Source organism: Nelumbo nucifera, chromosome 5, assembly GCF_055504915.1.
Source record: "Nelumbo nucifera cultivar China Antique chromosome 5, China Antique-T2T, whole genome shotgun sequence".
Classification (NCBI taxonomy): Eukaryota; Viridiplantae; Streptophyta; class Magnoliopsida; order Proteales; family Nelumbonaceae; genus Nelumbo; species Nelumbo nucifera.
This window is the reverse complement of record NC_142653.1, coordinates 32,844,373-32,864,706: the sequence shown is the minus strand read 5'-3', so window position 1 is coordinate 32,864,706 and position 20,334 is coordinate 32,844,373. Positions and strand designations below refer to the sequence as shown.

The window sequence follows — 20,334 nt, the reverse complement described above, 5'->3', positions numbered from 1 at the left end:
TGGACTCCAAAAGACATGGGCTATTAAATATCTTGTAAACATCAGATTACATTTTGTTTAAACATTAAGCGATAAAAAGTAAGACATATTTAATATGATCGGTACCTTAATTTATGAAAAATGCTAAATCAATTGGTTCATTTTTTTTCCTGTTTTTTGATGAACACTGCCCATTTGTTCTACCTATAATCTCAAAAATGATGATGTCATCATCAGGAGATGTTCCCAATACACGACAGGGATGTAGTATGGAATGTTATGGGATTCGAAGGTATTCCATCCACCATATATAATTTAGCGCTTCCTCTCTTTGCTTCTTGCAAAGTATGTGTAAATTTTTGTTAAGATTTAACTCATTTATGGCTTCTAGATTTCGATTTCCTTAATGATAAATTTCAACTAAGGGAAAAAATGCAAAGGCTTGTATGGATTTTGATTTTGATTTCCTTGGTTTTGGGAGGGTGTTGGAATGCTTTTTATTGGTAGGTGAGTTGCACTCGGGGAATAATGCAAAGGCTTGTATGGATGTTGTTGGGACCTAGGGTTCAGTTTAGGCTAAACCCATCCCTCCCCAACCCGCATATTATTGAAAAGAATATAAATTTTATGTATTAAGTGTTTAATTTAATAATGTTTTGAATTTTATATGAATGACAATTGATAGTTTGTGTTTTTTACACCTTCTAATCAAGTAATTGGAAATTTTGTTGTTTATTTGTGGGTTCTAAACCCAATCAATCCACCCTTTATCTTTAAATGTGGGGATGGTTTTACACTTTTATGTACGAAAAGGATTTGAATTCTCAAAATCCAACCTACTATTGGTTTTAGGACAGATAGTGTTTGGAAGGTTTAGGGAGACAAATAGGGGATTAAACTGTAGGCTCATTTTTGAAATGAATTGGTGTTACAATTTTTTGGAAGCTGGTAATCAAAACTGAACTGAAGCCAATCAGTTAACTGGTTGACTGATTTAGTTAGCCATCGATTCAATTCATTGGTTTTTTATTATTTACAAGACATATTATAATATATAATATTATATTTTAAATGATAAATAATATATTATATATTATAAATATATATATATATATATATTTATTAATTTATAATGTATAAAAATATAAAATATATAATGTACATAAATTATATATTATATATATACCAGTCGGTTTTGTTAACCATCGGTTTTCTATTTTGTTTAACTGAAACCTAATCGATATCAGTAGTTTTTTTTTTTTAAATACCAATTTGAAATCGAATCGACCAGTTTGGTTAATCGAATTTTTGATTCGGTTTCGGTCGATTTGGTTTTTCTTACTGACCCCTTAGACGAATAGGGAAAACCCTCAATTAATCATTACCTCGCACGCTTTTGTCGGTAGTTGGTATGTTATTTGCACCTAGGGGTGATCATGGGCCAGGTCGGGCTTTGCACTTATGATAAGGCTATAGCTTAGGCTTGGGTCCGACCTTGTTTGGGGTTCCGGACCTGTAACATAAGCCCTAGCCCAGGTCTACACGAGCCTGGGCCGGGCCGGGCCAATGTCTTTCATATATAAAAATTACATATCTATAATATTTTATATTAAATGACATAGCATACATATAAACTTTTATTTTATATATTATATAATATAAAATATTACATATAATATAAATTATACATGTCATGTTATAATATTTATATATAAATTATATAATACAATATAAAATAACATGTATATGTATACATTATACACAAAATATATAAACTTAAATATATGTGAATCAGGTTAGGATTGAAGTATTAAGCCTAAACTCCCTCATAAAATTTATGGGCCTAACCACAAAACCCAAGCCTAAGCCCGCAATTTCCGGGCCGAGCTGAAATGATCACCCCTATTCGCGCCCGCACGTTTCCATCGCTAGCTGGTATCATTTGCGACCGCTGTTGGGACCAGATCGGTACTCGTCTCGTAATAAACAAACGGTTGGTTCATGTGATTCGGGTCGGTCCGGCCCATTGGCGAGTCAACTAGACGATCTTAGTTTTACACGCCCTCTCGTATTCTCTGGAATTGTCCAGAAGGTTGTGTACACCTGGCACTGATAACGTTATAAATTATCGAATTCTAATCCGACGGTTCAGCATTATGCCCATCGTTTGTTCCTTTACGGCCAGTCACAGTTTCTTATTTTAGACCATCATCTCTCTAAAATCAAACCCTAAACCCTACGTGACGCTTATAAATTTTCTTCCCTCATCGCCTCTCTTCTCTACTTCTCTCTTTCCCGCCGCGTTATTTCAGTGAGTTACAGTGTGGTTCGCCCCTACTCTTCCTTTCTTCCTATTTTGTTTCTTTTAATTTTCTTGATCTTTTGAAGTATTTGTGTGCTTGTTTTGGATCTCGATCTTCTCTTTGGTTCAATCGAAGATTGAAGATTCTCTAGGTTTTATGTCTTGTCTCATGGATTGATTTACCAAGATTAGATTGTTAGTGATTATTGATCTAGATCGAGTAGTAACTTCGCATTGGTGGCTCTGTTTTTGTGTCATTGGAGAACTAATTATTCGCTATTCAGTCTGTGATGACAAATTTCAAGGCTTGTTTCTCAAAACATTCGCAGTGGCCGACTAAGAGCTTTCGCCTTCGCCTGGCTTGAGAGCTTGTGCTGCTCCAATCCTTCCTTGGATGTCTGAGACATCAAACATGACCCACAGTAAGGCAATGTAAATCTTTGATTTCTTTCTACTAAAATTTGCTGTCTTTATGGCCTCATTGATGTTGATTTGATATATAGTGTCGTTAATCTGCTGTTTTGAGTTTGATTTCGACCGGGTCATGTGACATCACATATTAAATTGTTTTACTGAACCAGTTACCCACATTTTGAGGTTAATCGTTAGACAACAAATAAATGCGTCTTAGTAATGGATGTATGTCTATGATGACAAGTTTTAAGGCTTGTTTCTCAAAACATTCGCAGTGGCCGACTGAGAGCTTTCGCCTTCGCCGGGCTTGAGAGCTTTTGCTGCTCCAATCCTTCCTTGGATGTCTGAGACATCTTTCATAGTCCAAACAAAGGCGATATAGATGTCTTGAAATGTTTCTACTAGGATTTATTTTTGGTGTCCTGGATTTGATAATGACATGTTATTCTTTTCATTTCCAATTCTTCCTTGGATGTCTGAGACATCTTGCATAGTCCAAAGAAAGGCGATATGGATGTCTTGAAATGTTTCTACTAGGATTTATTTCTGCATGATTATGCCGTGTACTATCTGATTATATGTGTGACATGCTATGACTGTTTACCTTGTATTACTTAATTAACTGCATTTTGATTTTTCATAGTTAGACTTAGACGACAAATGAATGCATCATTTCAATGAGTTATCATCTATGATGATGAATTTTAAGGCTTGTTTCTCGAAACATTCGCAGTGGCCGCCTTCGCCGGGCTTGAGAGCTTATGCTGCTCCAATCCTTCCTTGGATGTCTGAGACTGTTCTATTTCTTCTCACCAAGTTAATGTTTCTTATTCGGTGATTTTCTATAGTTGCACTAATGTGGGTATCGTACTCTCTGTTTTGAATGTTGTTTCTCCATCATTGTACCCTCGCCATCTCTTTCTGTAATATGTTATTGCCCATTTACAGATGCTTTGATTTTTAAACATTTTTATGGAATTTCTTTTATAATAGCAATTGCTCACCATCTATGATGACAAATTCAAGGCTTGTTTCTCAAAACATTCGCAGTGGCCGTCTAAGAGCATTCGCCTTCGCCGGGCTTGAGAGCTTGTGCTGCTTCAATCCTTCCTTGGATGTCTGAGACTCGTTAACCTTTTTGATTGGTGATACATCTACTTCTTATGGAATTTCTTGTTGCCATGTTTTCATGAATGTGTTTTATATTCCTAGGGTATCTTTGTATTTCTTTCATGTTTTTCTTGCTTGTTTCTCTTCTGGTCATAAGATTCAACCGTTCATCCATTTAGAAGGGTGCCATGAAATGTTTCAATCCGACGGATTGGGGACTTGACGTCTGCCCCTCTGGCTAGCTAATAAGTGCCTCAGGGATGAACAAGCCCCTTACATTTAACCGTCTGTTTCACTTTGTCAGCAGACGTTTTTGTTTTCTGTTGATCATTTTAGGATGGAACATATTCTACTGCTGAAATCGATCTACCTTTTGTTAGGAAACAAGATGAACAACTGTTTTTTAAGCAAATTGCATATGTTTTGGATGCGTTACACAGCGATTGAATTATAAATTGTGGCTAATGATGACAAATATAAGGCTTGTTTCTCAAAACATTCGCAGTGGCCGCCTGAGAGCTTTCGCCTTCGCCGGGCTTGAGAGCTTGTGCTGTTCCAATCCTTCCTTGGATGTCTGAGGCTATTTATCTCATTTTAAAATGTTTACTATTTACTTTTAGGTAATACCATAGCGTTTCTTTCTCTGAAAACTTTATTTCTGCAGCAACAATTCATTATCTCTGTTGACAACTGCGTATCAGAGATTTGCCGTGGTGACTCAACTCTACAAGTCGTCAATATATCAGAATATGCTTTCTTGAATGCCAGACAGAATTCATGTGACCAATGTAATTCTGTGACATTGAAGATTTTGGAGTGACCGATTGCCTCCAGTGACGCTCTATTTAGTGTTTTGTAAAATTGTTTGGTGATTTCCAGATTGTGTCAGTCTCGTTTTTTAGTACAAGCAATCGAATATTGGTCCAAAGAAAACATTTTGGTTTTAAGCTTTACTGTACCGTCTTGTTTATGCTTGAAATACCAGAAATTAGATGGTTGAGTTACATTTTATCCGATGTCAAGTGAATTACAACAAACTGGCTTTTTTATTTCTCAATAAATATTCTAACTTCCAAGGTCTCCATCATGTTAATTTGATTTGTTCCTCGCGTAACCATCCTAAGTTGATAATTAGAATTCAATATCGCTAATGTCTCTGAGGTTGGCTTTATGAGTATCAAATCGGATGAGGAATTGGTAGATTCTAACTGGTTTAAACCACACAGCAGTCATGCAGCCATCTGATCATTGTGAAGCCAAGTAGGGTCTGATCATCCAAAGCCAAACAAAAATTAAAATTTAGTACCAGCTATTATCGTATTTTAGTATCATATGTGACAACACAGGTTGTACAAAAATTAAAACTACTTTAATTTTTAAAATTAAAATTTTATATCATTTTTTTGAAAAAGTTTTTTTATATTGTGTTTTTCTATACATATTAATTATGTCTTCATTTTTAACATAAAATTCAACAACAATCTAAAAATGTTCCATAATGTCCTATCGTGGCCATAGTTATCGATACTCATGGGATGTATTATGTATTATCAGGTAATTGTATCCATCAGTACACTCTTGGGACACATTCCTAATCGTGGCCATAGATATCGATACTCTTGGGATACATACCCAATCAGGAGTATTGATACTTTAAACCTTGATTGAAATTATGAAATTTGAATATTTTAACATAAAAATGACAAATAAATTGATCCTAGAACCATTCATTTGAAAAAATTGTAATTAATAATAGAGCAACCTAATAGTTGAATATTTAAGGTTCAAAGAATTGTTACTGGTCGATACACCGGTAGGGTGTATTGATTTTGAATATTTAGGGTTCAAAGTATCGATACACCAGTTAATTTCTACCTATTTGTTTTTTTAGATTTTGGCTAATAGGGCCATTTTAAGTCTTGACTACCCTTTGAACCAAGCCTTGACCCGATGCAACCCTTGTAGGGGTGTATCTGGAAGGGTCCATTGGTCGATATCAGCCAATATGTAACTATTTTTTGATCCTTTTGAATTAAGTCTCCTTTGCAATTGGTATATGGTTAGTCACCTTTGATTGGATTGATGAACTAATTTGGAATCAAAGATCAAGAAGGGAAGTTCTTGATGAAATACTTTGCATATTATGTGACAACCTAATTGTGTTTTTTATCCAAATGCTGTGGCTAGAAGTCCAACAACTGTAACAACAAAGAGAGATGGAGATTTTTGCTCTCATTTAATCGCCAGAAAACCATTTGATCGTTGGAATAGACTTTTCAAGCATACGTCATATTTTTTTCTCCTTAGGGTTCCAATAGGGTTTTACTTCGTAAGGGTTGATGGCTTTGGTTTCATTGGTTCTATTTATGCTTTCCTTTTTTTGTTCTTCAATTTTCTTCTTTCAATGGGGGTAGAGTTCGGTTTCGTTGGTTTGCAGTCGAGTTCATATCCCACGCAAAGGAAAGAGGGAAATTGATCTGCACTTCTTCCGTGATGAGCCACTTGTGGTTTCTCTCCACTATCTTCCCGCCATTGCCGTTGCAACTCTTAGCAGCAGCAGTTAACACTCCCTTGTCTTCCTATATGTACTTTCCAGTTTTGTTCTTATTTTAATAAATATATATTTTTATTTTTTATAATTAATTTGTATTTAATAGTTCTAAGATATTAATAAATAAGTATCTTTTATTAATTTGTAATAAATATTAAATATTTTAATAGTTTTAAGATATTAATTTGCTAATTATTAAATATTTTTTCATTGCTTCATGGACTTTATTACAATTTTCTTTATTATTTGAAAATTTAATAATTTATTTTAATTAATAAATTTATATGTATTTTCAATTTTATTCTTATTTTAATAAATTAATTTTTTTTATTTTTATAATTTATTCATATTTTCAATATTATTTTGAATTTAATAAATTATTTTTTACAAAATAGTACAAATTGAACTCAAAATTACTAAATAGTCTGTTTTAGGGGTAATGTAGTTAAATCATGGAATTTCAGGTGTTGAAGGGATCCAACACAAACAACAATATCTATTCATAACCTCTAAAAAGTTGAAAAGCATCTTGTCTTTTTTAAAATTTGAGACACTTTTAATATCTTTTAAACTTTTCAGATTTCAGATTTATCAATAAATGGTGAAATTGGAAAAGGGGAGTATAAGACATGCAAGACTTGGTTGCGGAATTAGAATGGTTATAGGATAGTCAAGAAATATATGAATATGTATTGATCCTTATATATTATTTATAGTTCTACTGAGTCTCTTTCAATGTTTTAAGAATTGACCCAAAGGATGAACCATTTTCCCTTCGGGTCACAAGTCACTGGTTCAACCACCTAGGTCGAACATGTCAACCTTGAAGGTTTTAGAGGAACAAAATTTGGTTTAGTCAAGATTTTGAGAGGGGGTTTGACTATAATAGCAGAAAGACATGCTATTGGAAAAAAAAATTACAACTGAGGCTTAGTTTGGGAAGAGTACAAATACAAATACGTGTTTAAAAACATAAAATACAAGGCTTTGTACTCTACGCATTGGTGTTTGCACTGTTTCCAAACTGAGCCTGAGATACAACTGAGAGGTTAATCTCACAAGGAATTGGATGCATATTTGACAGCAGCTTTTCTCTTCTAAGCCTTTTTCCCCTCTTAATCCCCATGGGAAACCATCTTAGAGACTAAGTAGAGAAAAAACTACTAAAACTGTAACAAAGCAGAGAAAAAATAACGTTAAGGGGAGGAGAACAAAGCAAATGAGGCCAGTAAAAATAATTAAAAAGAAACAAAAACAGCAGAACAAACTATTATAACGAAAGAAACACAATAGCAGAAGGGAAGATCCAGTAGGAACTAGGATTCTAGGAAGGAAAAGGAACAAGAAAACACCCAATGACTATAAGGAAGAACGCAAGAAGGTATGAGAAGTCTAAAAGTGATACTTCCCTTTCTTATTCTTTCCCAGAATTGGCCAACATCTCCTTTATACTATCAGCGCGAGTTTCGTAGTCCCATATCGGCTAGGCATAATTCTAAAGAGACGTATAAATATAGGGAGATGTCGTTCTTATAGCACCACAAGCCTCGTGACGAAGTGAGCTGGTCAAGTCCACGTTTGGCGTGGTCAAGACCAAGGAAAGTCCCCGGGCCACCTTTCGCAGAGATGCGGCCTCGGAAACGAGGAATCTTCGAGCATGTGAAATCCATTCCTTCGTGGAAGGGCTGAGACGCGTGTGGAGCCCGGATTTCCGCCGAAGCATCTTGGCCGTATACACAGTCATTCACTTGATCCTATCATGGATTAACTGAACGGGGATTACGATCATGTGGCTTCTCTTTTTCCTTGGTTTTTCGCTGGGAAATCCCCGCTCTGCTTTTCGAGTTTTGGTTTTGGGTAATCAAAATATCACCTTCTTATTCGAACTTTTGAGTATAAATCTTGTTGTTTGTTCTTGCTGCTGTAATTCTTTTGTTTTCATGGTGTAAGGTTGCCTTTATTCGAACTTTTGAGTGTAAAAAAGAAGCACATGAAGATTCAAGGAGACATTAGCGTTTATTATCTTATCAACAAGCTCCAGCGTGGTTTGTTTTGGCTATTCGAGGTGGTATGTTAGGAAACTTCCGTAGCTTGCCATGGTTGTCTGTGAGAAAGGATGGTTTAGAGAAGTTGTACTTTGTAGCTGGATTGCAAAATCTCGGTAACAATTGCTTTCTAAATTTAGTTTTACAGGTAAAATCCATGCAAGCAATTGGATTTTATCATTGTTCATGGTATCAAGAAATGTGTTTCTGTTTTAAACAGGGTCTTGCTTGTTGTTCTTGCTTTCTTCCTTTTCTCCATTACATGATTGAGGAAGAAGATTCGTTTGCTGAGAACATGCCTCTTACTGTTGCCACTAGTTGTTGTGAATTAAGTGAATATTTGAATTTGTGATGCTTCTATTGATTGAAATTCTTTTATTATCTGCATTTTATTGAAGCAATGCTAATATAAGAATTAAATTCTAATTGTACTATATTCAATTATGACCCTTTCTGGAATGGAGAGGTGAAATGGGATTTTTTTTTTTCGGTTTTCAAACACATATATAAATTAGTTGGGATAAGGCTTTGTTAAGTTTTGTTTTTTTTTATACTCTGTTTAAGGGAACTTTCTTGTGTTGTAAATGGGGTATATGATGGGACTTCATACTATTCTCCTGTATGATAGCTGTTTCTTAGTCATTTAAGATCTGGAGGAATCTTTGACAAATTAGTGTTGGGTTTCCCTCTTATGTGGAGGATGGCCCAAAAAGCCCATGTGGTATTTTTGAGACCATGGATGAGAGTATTCTTGTTCAAATGAAAATAGGAAAAGGAAATAACATTTTAGTGGTGTTAGTTGCCAAAAAGATTGGGAGAAGAAGAGAAGAAAAAAGAAGAGAATCCCGTGCAAAAATGGAGAGAGAAAAGGATCTGATTTGGCTCACTGGTTTGTTAGATCTCAATCCGCGAACAGTACCTCCGTTTTGGGTGAAATTTCTCCATTATCTTGAGATATTTGTTAGTTTCCAACAAACATATTTTCTTGATGATTTGCTGATTGTATGCCTCTAGTTTTATCTAGAAAGAACCATTGTACAACCACTTTCTTGATAGTGAAAGTTTTTTGGGTGACCGTGGTTTTTTCTTTCTCACACCGGGAAGGTTTTTCCACGTAAATTTGGTTGTGTTCTTGTGTGCTTGTTCTTTGGTTTAAGCTCTATTAAATTGTTTCCTAATAGATTCACACAAAGAGGGAGAAAAATATTTTTCCGCTGTTTTTTGAAACTTGGTTATAATTTGCTTGATTTTGTGATTCTCCTTACAAGTGGTATCAGAGCCAGATTATTGTTACTGAATATCTTGTGCTGAATATGGAAGCTAATTTGAGTAGAATGATTATTTTGAATGGTGCAAATTACCATACTTGGAAAGGAAAAATGAAAGATCTCCTTTATGTTAAACAATTTCATCTACTGGTGTTTGCCACTGAGAAGCCAGAAAATATGTCTGAGGAACAATGAACCTTGTTACATCGATAGGTTTGTAGGTATATAAGGCAGTGGGTAGATGCTAATGTTTTGAATCATATTAGTGGAGAAACACATGCACGGACACTCTGGAATAAACTTGAAGAGTTGTATGCTCAGAAAACAGGAAATAATAAAATGATTATCATCAAACAGTTGATGACTTTGAGGTATTGAGATGGAACTCCATTGACAGATCACTTGAATACGTTCCAAGGTATAATTAATCAACTAGCTGGAATGGGTATCGAGTTTGATGATGAGATCCATGGGTTGTGTCTACTGGGTACATTGCCAGACTCTCGGGAGACATTCAGAATGTCATTGAGTAACTCAGCTCCGAATAGTATAATCAATATGGATCTGGCTAAGAGCAGTATTTTAAATGAAGAAACGAGAAGAAAGTCACATGGGTCTTCTCAGCAGTCAGAGTTTTGGTTACAGAAAGAAGAGGGCAGAGTAGGAGCAAAGATTCCAGGAACAAAGATAAAGGAAGAAGTAAGTCCAACAGGTTTGCTAATGTTGAGTGTTATCACTGCGGCATGAAAGGACACATCAAGAAATATTGTAGACAGTTGAAACAGGAGAACAAGAATAAAGGCAAAGAACAAGAGGGTGGTGATAGCAAGAAAAATGATAGAGTTGCTACCACTTCTACTGAAGACTCTCTTGCTGTTTATGATAGTGATATTGTCAACATTGCATGTCATGAGACCAGTTGGGTTATTGATAGTGGAGCCTCCATTCATGCTACATCTCGAAAGGACTTCTTTACATCCTACATGGCAGGTGACTTTGGTACAGTAAAGATGGACAATGATGGCTTGGCCAAAGTCATTGGTATTGGAGATGTGTGCTTGGAAATGAACAATGACACGAAGTTGCTTCTTAGAGGGGTAAAGCATATTCCTGATATTCACTTGAATTTAATCTCTACAGGTAAACTTGATGATGAAGGATATTGCAACACCTTCAGTAATGGTCAGTGGAAACTTACTAAAGGTGCTATGATTGTTGCTCGTGAAAACAAGCATTCTAGCTTGTATATACTGCAAGCAGGACTCTCACAAGACGCTATCAATGTTGTGAAAGATGAGCTTACATCAGAGTTGTATCATAAAGGACTTGCTCACATAAGCGAGAAAGGCTTGACAGTATTGCCTAAGAAGAATCTTCTTCCTGGCATAATTGATCCAAATTTGGAAAAGTGTATTAATTGTTTGGCAGGGAAACAGAATATAGTTTCTTTCAGCTGTTCCCCTTTTTTAAAAAAACGCGGTATACTTGATCTAGTACATTCAGATGTGTGTGGTCCTATGAAGACAAGAACTCTAGGTGGTGCCTGTTATTTTGTGACCTTCATAAATGATTGTTCAAGAAAGTTATGGGTGTATACTTTGAAGAGCAAAGATCAAGTGTTAGAGGTGTTCAAACAGTTTCAGGCTCTAGTTGAGCGACAGACTGAGAAGAAATTGTGATGCAACAGAACAGATAATGAAGGAGAGTATTTAGGTCCTTTTGATGAGTACGGCAGGCATCAAGGCATTTAACATAAAAAGACACCTCCCAAGACTCCTTAGTTGAATGGTTTGGCTGAGAGAATGAACGGGACTCTAGTTGAAAGAGTAAGATGTCTTCTTTCGCAGGCTCTGTTGCCAAGATCTTTCTAGGGTGAGGCTTTGAATACAGTTGTACATGTTCTTAATCTCACACCATGTATTCCTCTTCAGTTTGATGTTCCAAATAGAGTTTGGACTAGCAAAGATGTTTCTTATGATCATCTGCGTGTTTTTGGTTGCAAGGCATTTGTGGACATCCCAAAAGACGAGAGGTCTAAGCTTGATGTGAAGACACGACAATGCATCTTTGTTGGTTATGGTCTAGATGAATTTGGGTACAGATTATATGATCTAGTTGAGAAGAATCTAGTTAGGAGTCATGATGTTGTGTTTATAGAAGATCAGACTATACAAGATGTCGAGAAGACAGAAAAAGCAGTCCATCAATACAATGATGATTTGATTGACTTGGATCCGATTCTTTTATCAACACAGGCGGAAAATACCTAGGATGATCAATAGGGTACTGATGATGTAAATGCTCATACACAGGTCGAGATAGATCATCAGACTATTGATCAGTTGCCAGAACCAGAAATTCCACTCAGAAGGTCTACCAGAGATCGACGTCCTTCCACACGGTTTAATGCAAATGAGTATGTATTATTGACAGATGAGGGAGAACCTCAATGTTATGCAGAAGCCATGGAAGATGAAAACATGGCACATTGGGTTGGTGCTATGGAAGATGATATGCAATCTTTGTATGACAATCACATGTTTGAGTTGGTAAAGTTGCCTAAGGGTAGGAGAGCTTTGAAGAACAAGTGGGTTTACAGGGTGAAGCAAGAAGAACATACTTCACAACCACGATAACAAAGCCAGATTGGTTGTTAAGGAATTCAGTTAGAGAAAATGTATTGATTTTGATGAAATTTTCTTTTCTGTTGTGAAAATGTCTTCCATACGTGTTGTTTTAGGCTTAACAGCTAGCCTGGATTTAGAGATTGAGCAGATGGATGTGAAAACTGCCTTTCTTCATGGTGAATTAGAGGAAGAGATCTATATGGAGCAACCAGAGGGTTTCGAGGTAAAAGGAAAAGAGGGTTATGTTTGCCTATTGAAGAAAAGCCTTTACGGTTTGAAGAAAGCACCCAAACAATGGTATAAGAAGTTTGAGTTAGTTATGGGGGAGCATGGCTATAAGAAGACTACTTCTGATCACTGTGTTTTTGTGCAGAAATTCTCTGATGATGATTTTATTATCTTATTACTTTACGTTGATGACATGTTGATTGTTGGCAGAAATTCTTCAAGGATTGAGAATTTGAAGAAGCAGTTAAGTAAATCCTTTGCCATGAAGGACTTGGGACTAGCAAAACAAATTCTTGGCATTCGAATTTGTCGAGACAGAAAAAAGAAAAAGTTGTACATGTCACAGGAACGGTACATTAACAAGGTACTTGAAAGGTTCCATATGGATAAAGCTAAAGTGATTTCTTCTCCTTTATCTAACCACTTTAAGTTAAGATCAGATCAAGGCTCTTCAATAGATAAAGAGAAGGAAGATATGGAAAAGGTTCCATATGCGTCAGCAATAGGAAGTTTGATGTATGCAATGGTATGTACAAGGCTAGACATAGCTCATGCAGTTGGAGTTGTTAGTCGTTTCCTTTCGAACCCAGGAAGAAAGCATTGTGATGTAGTAAAGTGGATAATGAGATATTTTCGAGGTACTTGCAATTTAACACTTAGTTTCGGCAGTGGTAAACCAGTGTTAGTTGGATACACTGATTCAGATATGGCAGGAGATGAGGATTCTCGTAAGTCTACTTCAGGTTATCTGATTACTTTCTCTGGTGGAGCTGTTTCGTGGCAGTCAAGGTTGCAGAAGTGTACTGCTTTTTCTACAGCAGAGGAAGAGTTTATTGCAGCAACAGAAGCTTGTAAAGAATTGTTATGGATGAAGCAGTTCGTGAGAGAGCTTGGTTTCAAGCAACAGAAGTATGTTCTGTTCTGTGATAATCAGAGTACTATTCACTTGGCTAAGAACTCAACATTTCATGCAAGGTCAAAGCATATCGATGTGAGATATCATTGGATAAGAGATACTCTAAACAACAAATTACTTGAACTTGAAAAATTCACACAGATGATAATGGCTCTGATATGTTAACAAAGTCATTACCAAGAGAAAAACTTGAGGTTCGTCGCTTGGTCGCCGGGTTGACGAATCCCTCCACCTAGTCGGGAAATTGGGAGATTTGTTGGGTTTCCCTCTTATGTGGAGGATGGCCAAAGAAGCCCATGTGGTATTTTTGAGCCCATGGATGAGGGTATTTTTGTTCAAATGAAAATAGGAAAAGGAAATAACCTCTTAGTGGTGTTAGTTGCCAAAAAGATTGGGAGTAGAAGAGAAGAAAAATGAAGAGAATCCCGTGCAAAAACAGAGAGAGAAAAGGAGTGGATTCTTGAAATTTCAGTATGCGTAGTTTTTCATCTTGTGCTCCGATCGAATGTCGTTTGTGGTCCGATTGAGCTGAAACTTTGCAGGCATGTTCGCGACTTAAGGTTCTTCAATCTGAACGTGGAGATCTGGTTTTGGCTCACTGGTTTGTGAGATCTGAGTCCGTGAACAGTACCTCCATTTTGGGTGAGATTTCTCCATTATCTTAAGATATTTGTTAGTTTCCAAGAAACATATTTTCTTGATGATTTGCTGATTGTATGTCTCTAGTTTTATCTAGAGAGAACCCTTGTACAACCTTTCTTGATAGTGAAAGCTTTTTGGGTGACCGTGGTATTTTTTTTCCCGCACCGGGAAGGTTTTTCCACGTAAATTTGGTTGTGTTCTTGTGTGCTTGTTCTTTGGTTTAAGCTCTACTAAATTGTTTCCTAACAGATTCACACAAAGAGAGAAAAATATTTTTCTGCTGTTTTTTTGAAACTTGGTTATAATTTGCTTGATTTTGTGATTCTCCCTACAATTAGTTCATCAAACGATAAAAAACAATGCAATATTGTTCGATCAGGTTCTCCAGAGTTACTCGTAGAGGATGAAGAAAAATATTTTGAATTGTTATGTCCTTTGACATTTATATGACGAGAAACAATCTTTTGAACTTGTCCTCCTTATGCATAGTGTAGTCAAGCGTTATATAGGCAACTCATTTTCATTTTTATCCCCACTAAATAAGATAGATGCATTATAGTACCATACATGAGTCACAAAGTTCAAGAAGATTGGGTATGAGAGGGTGGTTGCAGAAGAGACTTAAAGGGTGGGGGTCCTGGAATTCTACGGAGCCTAACAAAGGTAATAAAGAAGTTGTGTTAAATTGTTTGGAGAAAATATCCCAAAAAAAATTGCTTCATTCAATCTTTTGCCAATCCAAAGGAAGTTGAATTGTTTGAAAAGTTATCATACTTTTTTAATTCCAAACACATCAGGTGACTTGAGAGCTTGGCTAACTTAGTCGAAAAGTTGGGCAATGGATCATTACTGAGATCCAAGAAAGAAACAAAAGCTGGAAATATAACTTCTGCTTCCTTTTATATCCTCACCTGATGAACACTTTGTTCTCCCAAGGCAACCTGGACCACTCGCAAAGCTTTAAGCTAAATAAAAGATTTCCAATTAGTTGTCCTTTTCTCTCTTTTTATCTTGAATTTTATGTGCACAAAGAGTCTGTTCCTTGCTGATCTAGCAACTCTCTTTTACTTATCTTTTACCTTTTGGGTCAAATGTTGAATTCTAAGAATGTATTTGCTCTCTTGGTAGTGGTGGAATCACTACTATGATGTAATTTATTTTCCCCATTTCTCAGCGCTTTTCCCATTTGCATCAAAATTTTCACCCTATGAGAGCAATGAGCATCACTCCACCATGAAGCATTTTACTGGAAAAGTCTTTTCTCAGGTCGTGCATTTGGTTAAATCTTTATTGGCTTCATCATCTGGCATAGAACTGAGTCAAAGCATCTCTTGGACTTCCCATTTTTATGAGGACTCAATCTCCTACTCTGCAGTTTCTAAGAGGACTAAGTCCCCCTAATACCATTTAAGCGCTTTCAATTTGTGGTTATTGTTAGAATAATGTTAAAATAACTTAGTTGTAGATGTTAGGGCCTGTTTGGATAATTAAAGTGTTTTTTATTTCATTTTTTATTTCTGTTATGTCGGTTATTGTACTCAGGGGCACAAGGGTCTTTTCCCTTGTTATTTCTGCCGCCCTATATATAGTAAAATAAAGACTGGCACCGCCAGTACTGTTACATTGCAAAACCTTATTTCTTCTCTCCTCTCTTCTTTTCTCTTCTCTTCCTCTTATTTCTGGCCGGCAACACTGTCAAGATGGTATCAGAGCGAGAATACTGATTAAAGAGAGCAGATCGATCAGCCCTACTGTCAAGAGCAGATCGATCAATCCAGAGAACAAATCGAACAGACTAGCAAAACTTGGGCGGAACATAAATCTGATTCTGGACTACAAAATAGCAACAACTGGTACAGTTCTCCCTGTTTTTCTCTTATTTACCCTCCTTGGTCATGTGCGGAGTAAAAACCCTATGAGTTTGGGGCGGCTGAATACTATTGAACCTGTGTAACCCCAATTTTCTTGGATCGTGTGATCCTGTTCATGTGTTAAGACAACTGTAGGTCAATGATGACCTGTCTTCTCAATGGTTTGAGTTGACTATAAGTAAGAATGATCTCTCCTGCTGATTAGTGGCTGTTAGACATTCTGGAATTCTGGTAGGTGGGGACTGTTAAAACTATACAGGTCTGAAATCTTTCGAATATTACCTCTGTTTTGTCCGGAATTTGGTACAGTTTGTGCTTAACCTGGTTGTTAAACCCAAGTGTGTGGGTGTGAATTGAGTGGAGCATTGTTTTGTGGAGTAAGGAGGGGTCCTAAGTCTGGTGTTTGGGACTGATTAACTGCTTGACCATGTTGACTGAGAATTCTGCTACTTTAGAGATCTCAGGGAGTCACAGTGAAACACAAGGCTGATGGAACTGTTGAAAGGTACAAGGCTAGACTGGTAGCAAAAGGCTTCACACAGGTATATAGAGTGGACTATGCAGAGACTTTTGCTCCAATAGCCAAGATGAACTCTATCCGGATTCTCCTTTCCTTGGCAGCAAATCTTGACTGGGATCTTCACCAATTGGACATCAAGAATGCCTTCTTGAATGGTGACTTGGAAGAGGAAGTGTACATGACCCAACCCCCAGGGTTCCGTGCCAAAGGCAGTGAACAAAAGGTGTGCATGTTAAAAAAATCCCTATATGGGTTGAAACAATCACCTCGGGCTTGGTTTAGTAAGTTCCATTTAGTAGTCCAACAGATGGGATTCAAACAATGCCAGTCAGACCATACCCTGTTTATGAAAAAAGGTGAAGGTAAAATTGCAATTCTTATTGTGTATGTGGATGACATAGTGATCACAGGAGATTGGAAGGCTGAAATCCAGAGACTAAAAAAATTCTTAGCCACTAAATTTGAGGTGAAGGATCTAGGCCCCTTACGATACTTTCTTGGAATTGAAGTTGCCCGCTCTCAAAAGGGCATCTTTATTTCCCAATGGAAGTATACAATAGATCTACTAGAAGATACAAGCAAGTTGGGGGTAAAACCATTTGATTCACCTATTGAACCTAATCACCATCTGGGAGACAGTCAGGGAGAGTTTTTGAAAGATGTAAAGATGTTCCAGAGACTTGTGGGGAGACTTTTGTATTTTTTTATGACCAGGCCTGATATTGCCTATGGAGTGGGTGTCCTTAGTCAATTCATGGACAGCCCTAGGACAACTCACTTTGAGGCTGCAGAGAGGATCTTGAGATACCTCAAAAAGTTTCCTGGAGCTGGTTTGTTGTTCTAGAAACACAGTCACTTAAAAGTGGAAGTATATACTGATGCAGATTGGGCAGGAGCAGTCAATGACCGAAAGTCTACCAGTGGGTATTGTGCCTTTGTAGGAGGAAACCTTGTCACATGGAGAAGCAAAAAACAAAGTGTGGTGGCTAGATCCAGTGCTGAAGCAGTAGAGCGATGGCTCATGGGGTTGCGAAAATCGTGTGGATAAGAAATCTGTTAGGTGAACTGGGTTTTGCAGTAAGCAATCCTATGTCACTCTACTGTGACAACGAAGCTGCCATCAATATTGCTGTTAATCCAGTTCTGCATGATAGGACGAATGACATTGAAGTGGACAAGCATTTTATTAGAGAGAAACTTGAAAGTGGAAAAGTGTGTACACCATATGTTAGCTCGGAAGAACAACTTGCAGATATCTTCACTAAAGGTCTCCATCATGTGCGGCACAAAGATTTGTGTGACAAGTTGGGCATGATTGACATCTATGCTCCAACTTGAGGGGGAGTGTTAGAATAATGTTAAAATAACTTAGTTGCAGATGTTAAGGCCTGTTTGGCTAATTAAAGTGTTTTTTTTATAGCTGTTATGCTGGTTGTTGTACTCAGGGGCGCAAGGGTCTTTTCCCTTGTTATTTCTTCCGCCCTATATATAGTAAAATAAAGACTAGTGCCGCCAGTACTGTTACATTGCAAAACCTTCTTTCTTCTCTCTTCTCTTCTCTTCTCTTCTTCTTCTCTTCTCTTCTCTTTTCTTCTCTTCCTCTTATTTCTGGCCGGCCAACACTGTCAAGAGTTATAATGCCTCTTGGCATCCACCATATCTGAACCACTTGAAGCATAATTGTTTTCATGTAATCTGTCTTCTTTACTATCTTCTATGTTGTTTTTCTAGACTTTTTGAGAATTTTGGGCACAATTAGGTCGAACCTTGTTGCTACCTATTGATAAAACAACTGCTGAAATCTCCCAGGGCAGGAAGGCTGATATAAAGCAGGAGGTTTTCCATAGTTCCGTTGCCAAATTTATCAAATGGTGGGAAGTAATAAAAAAAGCAATCAAATGGTGGGCCTTAGGCTATTGCACCCATGACACATGGAGGGCTCGATCTAGGGTTAGGCTTCTTATATTTTACCATATATTGGTGGTGCCTTCTGGTGTACAACATTTTCGTTATTGATGATGAATTCCTTATATTGTTATGTATGTTCCCTCAGAAGCCTTCTTACTCATTTGTAGTTAATCAAGTAAGATGGGATTCTTTCTTGGTGGGTTTTTGCTGATTTACTAGCAATGTTTATCCAATTGTTTGCTATTATTTCAACAAATTTGACATCTTGGGAATCACCCAATTAGCAGAAGTCATATTTTCTGCAATTTTGTGTATTGTCCAGAATGGAAGAATGGTATTGGGTCCACAGAGAGTGATGTTTTCCATGAACCAATATATTCCTAGCTTTAACTTACAAGTCATCAGGTGGGTTCTTCTGATATTTTAGCAATCTCTTATAACATTTTTTTTCAACACTACATCAATTTCTTAAATTTTCACTCAATTCCAAATGTAGGGTAAAGTAGATGCATTCCTTTACCTTTTATCCTCTAATGGAGGAATTCTTAGAATACTATGTTCAAATTACGGTTCACTAGCAGATATCTTGGCTCTTTCTCATGGTAGAATTTCTATTACAAAGAAGCGGGGGGGGGTGGGGGGGGGGCAGAATGAGCATATGTGTGGACTGGAAGGGGATGCCATTTTTTCAGAAGCAATAGCTGGAGATGAAGTGAGATTCTCTAATAAACCATAATGTGCTACATTATCTCAAGTTTCTGAAGGAGAACCTGGTCCAGCTGACCATGAAATATGCTCAAATCTGGAGCTTAGAAGCATGCAACTTCAGTCTATTAATAAGGTTGATGCTACCTGGATGGTTTGATGCATAGAAATTTATTGGTTTATTTTCTTTAGATGGGTCTATTTGATTTTTACGTTTCTTTTTCGGGAGTTTTGTGCGGTTGCTGGCTTTCCCATATAATTTAACCTGAGGGTGGGCCTTGGCGCAATGGTCGGGTTGCTTCATTGTGAGCTAAGTGACCAGGGTTCAAATCTTGGAAACAACCTCTCTGTAAGTGAAAGGGTAAGGCTGGGTACATCTGTCCCTCCCCAGATCCTGCATTGGCAGGAACCTCGTGCACTGGGCAGCCATATAACTTAACCTGTCTACAGTTGGATCTCACAAGTTCTTTTATAAATTCAGGTTATAATAATTGTTGGTGGGAACCTTCAAAGGATTACATATACCTCCTTGTTTCTGTTGTGGAGCACTTTGGCAGAGCTGGAAGTGGGCATTATACAGTTTATAGAAGAGTGATGTCAACTTAGACAATGAGAACTGTGGTGAATATTCTAACCCCACATTTGTAAAGTGGTTTTGTATCTCTAATTCTGAGTTGTTGAGTGTTTCAGAAAAAAAAAAAAAGATCTTGCTTTTTATTTTATGGGAGGATTGTAATGCCAAGATAAGTATCTTCTATGATTTAAGGAATTTTATAAAATTTGTTAAGAACTTTCCCACAACTTTCTGTTGCTTATTTCCTATTTTCCTATCAAACCAAACATAACCTGAAGCATCTAATGCATTATTTTTCAGTTGTGAACTGGTTTGTTAAAGCTGTTCTAATGCAGTAGCATCATCATCATCATCATCATCTTTTATCATTATTCATTATTGTAATAGCTGTTGCTATGAATAGTATTAATGCGGTTGCTGCCAGTGTTGCATGAACTCTCCTAACCAGACAACGGATATGCATCAGATTCCAACACTGACTTTTGAGGGATACTTCACATGACAAATTTTTTTTTTTCCTCTCCTAGCTTATTTGACATAAAATGAACAGCTAATTTGCAAGATTTGTGGGAGTAGCAGAATATGAAATTTTGAATACCTTCAAAGATTTGGAGGTCTGAAACATTTTTGTGAGCTGCGCATCTGTACAGAGGAACATGGCATTGAACGTATAA

The 20,334-nt window shown here is 36.9% G+C and overlaps 3 long non-coding RNA genes and 6 other non-coding genes across 10 annotated transcripts; 8 read left to right on the top strand and 1 right to left on the bottom strand.

The window, feature by feature from the left end:
- Positions 1 to 2,305: 2,305 nt before the first annotated feature.
- Positions 2,306 to 6,531, bottom strand: LOC148791377 (uncharacterized). Its single transcript, XR_016076676.1, has 2 exons — positions 3,442 to 6,531; positions 2,306 to 2,637 (listed from the first exon to the last, which is right to left on the bottom strand). It is a non-coding gene; the product is annotated as an uncharacterized LOC148791377 (long non-coding RNA).
- Positions 2,563 to 4,814, top strand: LOC148791378 (uncharacterized). 2 transcript variants are annotated; one of them, XR_016076674.1, is made up of 2 exons: positions 2,563 to 2,703; positions 3,429 to 4,814. It is a non-coding gene; the product is annotated as an uncharacterized LOC148791378 (long non-coding RNA). The 2 variants fall into 2 exon arrangements; XR_016076675.1 differs by having other exon boundaries at positions 2,573 to 2,713.
- LOC148791383 (small nucleolar RNA SNORD14) lies at positions 2,564 to 2,687 on the top strand. Its single transcript, XR_016077008.1, has one exon. It is a non-coding gene; the product is annotated as a small nucleolar RNA SNORD14 (small nucleolar RNA).
- LOC148791382 (small nucleolar RNA SNORD14) lies at positions 2,924 to 3,047 on the top strand. The gene has a single exon (XR_016076928.1). It is a non-coding gene; the product is annotated as a small nucleolar RNA SNORD14 (small nucleolar RNA).
- Positions 3,700 to 3,822, top strand: LOC148791381 (small nucleolar RNA SNORD14). The gene has a single exon (XR_016077019.1). It is a non-coding gene; the product is annotated as a small nucleolar RNA SNORD14 (small nucleolar RNA).
- On the top strand, positions 4,055 to 4,153 carry LOC148791380 (small nucleolar RNA snoR99). Its single transcript, XR_016076988.1, has one exon. It is a non-coding gene; the product is annotated as a small nucleolar RNA snoR99 (small nucleolar RNA).
- On the top strand, positions 4,265 to 4,387 carry LOC148791379 (small nucleolar RNA SNORD14). Its single transcript, XR_016076986.1, has one exon. It is a non-coding gene; the product is annotated as a small nucleolar RNA SNORD14 (small nucleolar RNA).
- On the top strand, positions 6,524 to 19,008 carry LOC148791375 (uncharacterized). Its single transcript, XR_016076677.1, has 3 exons — positions 6,524 to 8,517; positions 18,704 to 18,786; positions 18,878 to 19,008. It is a non-coding gene; the product is annotated as an uncharacterized LOC148791375 (long non-coding RNA).
- On the top strand, positions 7,899 to 8,151 carry LOC148791376 (RNase MRP). Its single transcript, XR_016076827.1, has one exon.
- Positions 19,009 to 20,334: the final 1,326 nt, after the last annotated feature.